The 10,330-nt window shown below is 38.5% G+C and overlaps 1 pseudogene; it reads left to right on the top strand.

The window, feature by feature from the left end:
- Positions 1 to 5,103: 5,103 nt before the first annotated feature.
- LOC119535578 lies at positions 5,104 to 5,222 on the top strand (annotated as a pseudogene).
- The last annotated feature ends 5,108 nt before the right edge of the window (positions 5,223 to 10,330 follow it).

The following is a 10,330-nucleotide window of genomic DNA, read 5'->3' as shown; positions in this document are numbered from 1 at the left end:
AGGTAAAAACCTTGCTTAACGTCACACAGCTAATAAGCAGCAAAGCTGGGAGTCAAACCCAGGCTCACTGGTTCCAGGAGTCATACTTAAACCATCCTGCTGTGCTGCCTACACTTTCTCAATCTGGTTCAAACTGGCAAATGTTTTGAGCTTAGTGACCATGGACCAGCATTGGCAATCTACAGGCAATGGAGGCCCTGGGAACTGTGTAGGGGAGAAAAACCATGGAACGACTGGGAACATGGCTCAGCAAGATACAAAGGGGAGGGAAAACACATGAAATGGAAATGAGTTCAAGCAAAGCTCAGAGGAGGAAGAAAAGTTGGACACCTGGGATATCCAGATGGTATCTGTGAGGAGGGAAATCTCTTCCTTCCCAAAGCCACAGCCCCTTCCCCCCATTCTCCTCCCTGCTAAACCTTCGTGACTTCCTTTCCCCATCAGTCCTTCCTGCCCTTGGTAGGAGCCATGGCAGGGAGTGGAGGCCCCTGTGCCCTCTGCCTGGACCCCAACCAAGAGTCTGGATCTGCTCAAGGGAGGGCCTCCCCAGGGCCTGAGGAGCAGCCAAAGGAGGGGGGCAGCTGGCCTACTCTGGATAAAAGCAAACCCCAGTTCGGCTCCACTCAAGACTCCAAACTTAATCATCCGCCCCCCACTCCTGGTGCTTAGATCAATGTCATTCTTGATTTGTGAGAAGTGAGAACAGAGAAAGAAGGGTCAGTTTTATCCCACAAGCAATGCAAAATTGGGGAGTAGGAAATGTTTGTCCCAATCCCCAATCCTTCCATTAGCAACCCCGCAACCCTGGAGTCTGGCGGCTCCATGATTGTCTGATTAGGACATAGCCCATCTAGAGCATGCACAATGTATTTAACGTATTTAAATGGAAAAGGCTCTAGCACACCCATGAAAGGATCCAGTAATGAAGAATTTAGAACCCAATAAGCAGGCCTTTGCAGGTCTCTCAATCACATCATACTATTTTCTGCTTACTCCATTCACAAAGACAGTTGGCTGAGGGAAACCACAAGGCTCCTTTCCTCCCTTCCTCCCTTCCTCCCCTCCCTTCCCTCCCTTCATTCCTTCCTTCCTTCCAAATCTCCTTCTTTTTCTCTCTCCACTGTCCCTCCGAGCTTCCCTTCCTTCGGTTCCTCCCTCCTCCTTTCCTCTCTTACATAAATATTTGCTGAGTGCTGATTATGCGCAAGACTCAGAATAATAACATGAAATTCTTCCTGTAAATACCCGGCCACTGTGTAGGAATTTAGTGAGGCACACCACGTCTAATTAAGCAAGAAGTCTGTGAAACACATTAATAGGAACCACTTTATAGGTTACAAAATTCACTATCACTAACCATTGTAGACCATCACAACTATATTTTCTTTCTCTCTTTAGTCATAGAGACCATAGTTGGTATGACTAAAAAATATTTAAGAAAACCCAAGACTTATAGGCTGTTCATTTGAATGTGATCTTATAGACGTGGTAGACTTGTTCTATGCTACTTTTGCATGAGACTAAAGAATTTGAATCAGCCTAAATGTGCACTGTTTACTATGGTAGCCACTGCCACATGTGACTATTGAGCTCTTTCATGTAGCTAGTCTGTAACTGAGATGTGCTGAAAGTGTAAAGTACCCATTGGATTTCAAAGAATTTGCATGAAAAAAGAATGCAACATGTCTCAATAAACAGTATGTTAATTACATGTTGAAATCTTAATATTTTAGATAGATTGTGCTTAGGAAAATATAATATTATATTAACTTCACATGTTTCTTTTTTACTATTTTAAATGTGACTACTAGAAAACTTAGAAATACATTATATTTCTATTGGACAGTGTTTGGCTAAACATGAACTTCCTTAAAACCTCAAGACTCAGATTGATTTTCTGGTTCTTTCAAAATAATGATGTATATTTATGCTAGTTTGAAACTGTTATGGACCCCAGAAGAGCCATCATTTTTAACCCAATCTTGTTGGGTGGAACCTTTTGACTGAGTGTTTCCATGGAGATGTGACTCAACCAACTGTGGGTGAGTACTTTTATTGGGTTATTTCCATGGAGGTGTGGACCCTGCCCATTCAGGGTGGGTCTTGATTGGTTCACCAGAGTACTTAAGAGAGCTCAGGAGGCAACACAGGCACTGATGCTTGGAGACGCTTGGAGATGCACACAGAAGGATGTCTGGAGATGCTAAGCTAATAGATGAAGCTGAGAGTTTGCCCCAGAGAAGCTAAGAGAGGACACTCAGATGCTCAGAGAGAAACACCCTGGGAGAAAGAAACAAGGATGCACAGGGGCTAAGAGAGAGGAACAAAGACAGAAGCCCAGAAACATTTTGGGGAAAGCCATCCTGAAACATAAAACCCGGGAGCAAAGGACTAGCATGCCAGCCACGTTCCTTCCCAGCTGACAGGTGTTCCGGATGCCATCAGCCTTCCTTCATTGAAGGTATCCTCTTGTTGATGTCTTAGTTTGGACACTTTTATGGCCTTAAGAATTTTAAATTTGTAACCGTAAAAATCCCCTTTATAAAAGCCAATGCATTTCTGGTATTTTGCGTAACAGCAGCATTAGCAAACTGGGATAATATCCAAAATAAATTAATAAGCAAAAGTAAGGACAGGTGTTCATCTGCACACAAGTCAAGGTGTTGAAAATGCAAAAGCTTTTATGGTCTTTAGTTGGTGAACAACAGTAAATGTAAAAATGCCTTTCAAATTAAATTTAAATGTAAACTGTACTCAGTCATGTTGGCTATCCTTTGGAGAGAAACTTGGGAAAAATCACTTTGTAACTGTCTGCCTTAGATGTTGCCTAGAAATAAAAGACTTAATTTTCCAGCATAACTACAACTTGGCAGATTTCAACCTTGAACATTATTTTCATCTTCTCTTCCTCCCCCTACAACAATAATAAAATAATAATAATAACCTTTAGGAAGGAAAATATTACCTTAAGAAACAGCCATGTTTACTGTTTACTGATTTCCCAGCAGAAATTAATTCTCAGAAAATTTACATTGTACATTTAAAGAAGATATAAATAATTCATATTTTCATATCATCAGCACTGTGTATTTCTTACACCAGGGTACCTGTAATTTTTTCAGTTTATCTGCTCTAAATTTTGGTTCCATAGCTCATTATCACATTGTTTGTGCTTCTGTTCCAAGGTGGTAATTTAACAGTCTTCAATAGAATTATGTTCAATTAAAATGTTTTCAGTTTTATCATTCAAAACCTTTTTGGGTTTTAATTTAATTGCTGGAGTATTCATTTTTATGTACAATTAATGTACTTTATTTATTCACTGCACTCACACAAATACCAATCCTTCTAAGTAAAAGAAATCCTTGACAGCTCAGGATATGCCTGACCTTCTTTTCCCTTCATAGATTGTGACTCATTCATGCCAGCCTCTAGGAAGGAACTGATTCAGCAAAATTTTCTTTCAGAGCATCTTCAGTATTTGAGTCCACAGTCTCCTCAATGGATTGCACAGTGTAGAAAACTGAGTAGATTCTTTTTTTTTTTTAACCAACTCTTGTTGTTTTTAGAAAAGCCCATGTAGCCTATTTATATTGTGGTGGTACACTGAGAATGCATCTGCATATTACGTATTCATGACATTTCTAGATAGATTTACAAGCAAGAGCCCAGGGAATTACAAGCTGTAAACTGCAGATGCCTTGACTGGTTTCATCACAAAACTACAACTAAGTTGTAGATGGCAATTTTAGGTGGGGAAGCTGTCTAAAATTTGCAAAAAGCTTTTGTCTCTATATCCCACAGTGCTTTCCTCTGACATAACCTCAAGTTTTAAAAATGTCAAAAAGGTACATAAAAGGTAAACTGTATATATGGGGACTCCATATTTTCTGTTTGATTTTTCTGAAAAATTAACAACTTCTTTGAAAAAAGTTAAAAGAAAAAGCAAGATGTAGAACTTTAAGTCAAATCTCATCTATTGCAGCTAAGGAATGATGATGATATTAATACTATCATTTGTGGTTTCTGTTTCAAATAACTCTGGCAAAAGTAATACCATGATAACATGAGGTGAAGCAAACAAGTCACTCACATGGCACTTTGTAGCCTGGCAAAGCCACTGAACCTATCTGGATGGCCCCAAAAGAGTTTCATGGGTGATACCTCCGGAGAAGAATCCTGATCAAGGACCTCACCAAGACCTTCCTAATAACCTCTAACCCCCTTGGACATTGCCCATACCTGCCGATGGGTAGAGATGAGTGAGGCAAATGGAAGGCGGATGGGTGTAGGATAATTCTAAGGGAGCAGTTAGAAATTGAGGGAGGACTGGGACGGCAACTGTGGCCCCAGCACTTGGGAAGAGGAGATGCATCTGCTAACTGAAGGCAGCAAACTCCAAAGTGCTGGCCTATGTCACATCCCCATGAACCTCATCATTAAGGCACTGATTTCCTAGCCTCCTTGCTGCAATTGCTTGAGCAAGGATCAGTCCTTCTCCATGGAATCCCTGGATCGTGGAGCTCGCAGGTATTAAAGAAACCCTTTGGTTCTCGCTAAGTTGGTTCTTTGGTTCTTGCTAAGTTGCTGTTTTATTTGAAAGGCTCAAGGGCTCACAATTCATGTGGCTATGAAAACACAACTTTGAAAGTATGGGGGTGAGTGGGCTTAAAGCACTGTAATAATTCCATTTTATTAATCCAAAAAAGAAAATGACTGTAATTAGGCTGAGATGTCTGCCAAGTTTCAGCCTGAAGGGACCATTTTGGCCAAGTTATAAACCCCAGAGAATAGAGGCTTATAATGGATGCATCAAATCACACTTAACTATGGCAGAACAAGTAGCAGTTCTGTAATGCAATCACTCAACGATCATGCCGTATGTTAGCATTTTAATTAAAAGAAAGAATACTTTATTTTCTTACTGTCTATCATCCTCTTCCCAAATATTACTAGATAAGACACATTAGCAAAAAATATATGTGAAATACAACACTGGAAATGAAACAGGAACCCCATCATGCCCCCACTCTCACAAGATACCTCCACCACCAACTATGGGAGGCAAAATGCATAGATTAGACAGTCCTCAAGAAACACCCAGTCTACAGCCATACCACCCTGAACACAACTGATCTTGTCTGATCTTGGAAGCTAAGCAGGGTCAGACCTGGTTAGTACTTGGATGGGAGACCACCTGGGGATACTGGGTGCTGTGGGCTTAAAACAAAGAAAGAAAGAAACACCTAGTTGGGTATATTCATGTCTGGGTCTATTCATGTGTACCTGTGTAACTTTCTTCCTCAAATTCCACTAGGGATATGGGGAATTATGTTTTGGGGAACCTGAGTACAGTTTAATTAATCACAGCTGCAGAGCACTAAGTGGAACCTTAATGACTTGAGAGAACGAATTCACATCCCAAAGAGCTTAACCTTCTCTCAGGGAAAATGTAGGGAGAGGGAAAACCAAAATGATTATTAAGTGAAATTACCCAGTGCAGTCACAGAAAGTGTAGTCATGCCATCTATTTCCTATTCCATCCCATGGAGACTTCCTAAGTAAATTAAACTGGTGTACAGCTTCAAGTTCAGCTTCTCCTAACTCTTACCTGAAAAGCCAAGACACAAAAATGGTTGCAAGCCCATAACAGCAGCAAAGCTTAGTCTAAAGGATAACCTCATTTTGGTATCTAGGAGTAATTGACGTGTGTTAGGAGAGAGACGCTATTCAAAATATTTATCATTCAGACGTTAGCATAGACCAAGACAGACACGGCTATGAGCTGCTGTAATGGCCCCCTGGAGGGTCCTGGTTGAACATCAGCCTCAGTTACACAGCAGCTAGCATGGAGCTGTGGGGAATCTGCCCTTGCTTCAGCAGTGAGACTATATGAAATAGAGACCATCTTCAAAGGAAGGGAAAAGATGCTCATGGCCCGTTCCACCCCTGCTGCTCCCCCTTTGAAGACAAACATACATCTGTTCCCTGAACTGGAGACCTGGGGCTTGCATCAGTGAGAGGAGGAGAAATTTAGTCACCTTCTCTACTTCTTGAAGTATTCCTTATGATGGCTGGAAGTTGAACCCACGACATCTCTCTCCCAGTCTTTCCATAGCTATCATCTATATGAGGACTGAAAATTCTAGAAAACAGCCATCAGAGAAAAGGAGCAGACATAGGGCTAATGGTGGTACATTCTGGGACACTCTCCCACACCCAACCCAAAAAGGATTATAGCCAGAGACACAAACAAGGAGAACCTCAGGAATAGCATGTGCTAGGGATTATTCACATTTTATGAGAGTTTCACAAGCCAGGAAAATGAGTGGAGAATACGTCTCAGTAGCAAAAGAAACAGTGGAAGAAATCCTGAGAAGACCAGGAAATAGAATAGGAAGTGAGCACAGCACCTGCTTTCTGACTGAGAACAAAATGGCAATATTATTACTACAGAGTGGACAGAGAAGTGCTGCGTGAAATCCACTCTCACCGATTGCTGACAAACATTGAGTTAAAACAGATTTAGTTTATACAATAAAAACAGAATAAAGTCAACAAACTGCCTTAAAAACTAAGTATGTACAAAAAAAGAAAAAAGTAAGTCCAAACTACATTCATTGAAAATAGCCTACCCCAAATTTGACGTTTTCTTTTTCCTGAAATGGGCATCAACAATAGTGCAGGAAGGCACAACTCCTATGGATCAAAATACATGGTCCTAAAAAGGGAATAGACTGAGAAGAAGAGAAAAACACTGTATGAGATGAAAATGGGTAAGAAAAAGAAGGATTACAAAGAAATTAAAGATACAGTATAAGAATTAAACCCACATTTTAAGCAGGAAGGTCAGATTTGCTATTCTGGAAAATTGCATCAGTGATGATAATATTCATTGGTCACATTTATTTGTCAAAAACTAGTTGTAAAGCACTAGTGTAAGCACTTTCTGTATGTCACCCACCCAACAGTTTTATAAATATTTATAACATATTGATAACATTTATAGATATGAGAGAGAAATACTTTCCTTTCCTGTCTCCAAAACTAAAGTCCAACTCAAAACTCCTGTAGTAAGACATGGGGGGTGGGGATGGGAGAATGTCTCCCAGGGATGAGCCTGGCCCTGGCATCGTGGGATTGAGAATGCCGTCTTGACCAAAAGGGGGAAAAGAAATGGAACAAAATGAAGTTTCAGTGACTGAGAGATCTCAAATAGAGTCAAGAGATCATTCTGGAGGTTCTTCTTATGCATTATACAGATACTCCTTTTCAGTTTCTAGTGTATTAGAATAACTAGAAAGTAATACTTGAATCTGTTGAACTGTAATCCAGTAGAGTTGATTCTTGATGATGACTGTATAATTACATAGCTTTTATCATGTGACCATGTGTTTGTGAAAACCTTGTGACTAACACTGTCTTTATCCAGTGTATGAGCAGATGAGTAATAAAATAAAAACAAAAATATATATTAAATAATAGGGGAGGGGAATAAGGGATATGGGATGTTTTGGGTGCTCTTTTTTATTTTTATGTTTTTTTTATCTTGGAGTAATGAAAATGTTCTAAAATTGATTGTGATGATGAATGCACAACTGTTTGATGATGCTGTGAGCCACTGATTGTATACTTTCTATAGATTATATGGTGTGTGAATATATCTCAAAACTCGCATTTCAAAAACAAAAAAAAGCATGTGGGGAGAGTGAAGAAGTGGAGGACACTTTGATAATCTGCTACAAAATTTTAAATGTGTTTTTTGTTTGGTTCAAGAATTTCACTTTGGGGAAGTTTCAGAAGCTAATAATTAAGCAAGTGCTAAAGATGTATATTATAGAACAATCATTAGAGAATTATTTTCATAGTAAAAACTTTGTAAAAAAGGACCATGGGTGTTTTGTGCCTAATATATATAGCCTCTCTATAGGTATTTGTTTGCTGAATGAATGCCTAAAAGATTGGTGAAACAAAACTTGACATATCCACATAATAAAATGCTATGTAATGGTTAAAGACTACAGATACTGAAATTTAAAGCTGTCCATACTGTGTTTCCAGATTGAGAAAGAAAGTCATGGTCTAGGAGACATGTGTCTTTACAGAGTATGCATTTCTCTAGCACTTGAATTTTATAAAAACAAGCATGTGTTCCCAGTACTATCAGAAAAATAAAAGATATTTCAACATTTTATAATAAAGAAGATATATATCAAATTTTGTACTTTCAGAGAATAGATCTTCCTTTTCCGTGCCCTTGAACAATAAAAAAATATGATCACATAATAGGCTCCAAATAAAATCTCAATAATCGAAAAGAAAATGTATGAGGGATTCATTTTGGCCATTATACAAAAAAGTAAAAAACAACCAAAAGAACTACTTGGAGTGTTTTTCTTTAATCTCATAAATAATGCAGGTCAAAGAGGGAAAAAATTAAAATAATAAGAGATTTTAGAAATTGATGGCAATGTGAGCTATGCTTCGGAGAATTTAGAGGATGGTATGTATAGCCAGAGAGCAGTAGTCAGTCATGAACCATAAAAATAAAACCAAATGAGCTAAGTATGGAAATTAGGAGGTTGGCAATAGCAAGGATAAAAGTATAAATTAAAGAAAACAATAATAGAATTAATAAATTAATCCAACAATTGCTTCTTTGCCAAAGGCTAATGATATAAGCAATATGGGTAAAAACAACGAAAAAGAAAACACATATATACAACATTTAGAACTAACATGGAATACAGACAAGAGAATATAACAACTAAAAGTGAATAGTGACTGGAACTCTTTGAAACTAAATTTGAAAATACAGATCAAATAAATAATTTTCTAGGAAAACGTAAATGATCAAATCTGACTGAAGAAGAGGGAGAAAATTTTAATATACCAATAATCCCAGACAAAATTGAAAATACATTCCAAGAATTACTCAGCCATATGGTTTCATAGGCAAGACTATTGACCCTGTAAGAAACAGATAATTTTTATATAATTTCAAATTCAGAGTATAACAAAAGATAGAAATTCCTCAAATGATGTTAGTAATTTAGCAAAACCTTGATACTAAAACTTGATTTTAAAATAAAGTTCCAAACAAATGTTTCACTTGCTAGTACAGATTTCTTTAAAAACCTAAATAAAACATTAACATATATTAGATACCATATATCATGGCCAAGGAATAGTTCAGCCAGGAATTTAAGATGACTTAATATTTTGAAATTAATTAATGTAATCCATGATAGTCAAATGAGAAAAAGCATATAATCATCTTGAGAAATGCCAAGCACATGCATTCTCGTTTTTTTAAAAAAGAAAAACAGAAAACTCTATATAAATAGGATATAGAAGAACAATTTCTACTCATGGGAAAATTCTAGAATAGTAATGACATGGTTTTCACTGTCTTTGCTCTTTCCTGTTAGCTAGTGTAACTGTGGGGTACAGCCAGTTGAACACTGTGTCAGTGGTGCCCCACACCATGCAGAGGGTTCTGAGATTGAGTCCCAGATTCTTTCATTAGTGCAGAACTGGGGAAAGGCAACACATATTTCATGAATGGTGTGAAATCAAGGATAAGACTGAAAATGTTCATTTTTATGATGTTGTTCAACATTTTCCAACAGTTCCAGCACAGACAGCAAGATGAGGAAAAGCATGAGGTTTAAACTGTTTGGAAAGGAGAAGAAATGGTTACCATTATTTCTAATCACGATGCTTAGCTTGAGTTAAATCAGGACCAAGTAACCTGAAGGTTTCGATCGTGACAGTTCCTATAGCGGGTGAGTCACGTGGCAGCGGGAGGCAGGCCGCTGAGAAAAAGGCCAGGAGGAGGGATTGCATCCTGCCTTTGCCCTCCACACTGCCCCGCACCCTTCGGGAATGAGGCACTGCCAGGCCATTCTGGACCCAAAGCATCCCCATGGGTTGACTACATTTCCAAGGAGTTATGGATGAATGAGGCATGAGAACATCCAAATAATAATGAGGTGATTTACTGTTACAGGCAGAACAAGAAGATTCTGGTGTTCTTTGCTGTATGGCCTTGCAGACATCACTTTACGTCTGAAAATCATTTGTAGCATAAGGTACCTCCTCCAATCCACAACATCTCCCCCACCCCCCAAATCTTTAACACCTTAAACTTCTGTCCTCTGTAACCACATTTCTTTGCCGTTAAAAATAAATGCACTTTCTAGTGAATGGAGCCCAGAAATTGTTCACACTGATGATCATCAAATTATTTCTATTATAATCACATTATCCTCAGGAAAATAGAAGTGGGATAACAGTCTTGATCCCTGCTTTTGCTAAATAAAGACTT

This window comes from Choloepus didactylus, chromosome 5, assembly GCF_015220235.1.
Source record: "Choloepus didactylus isolate mChoDid1 chromosome 5, mChoDid1.pri, whole genome shotgun sequence".
Lineage (NCBI taxonomy): Eukaryota > Metazoa > Chordata > Mammalia > Pilosa > Megalonychidae > Choloepus > Choloepus didactylus.
This window is presented reverse-complemented; position numbering and strand designations above follow the sequence as displayed.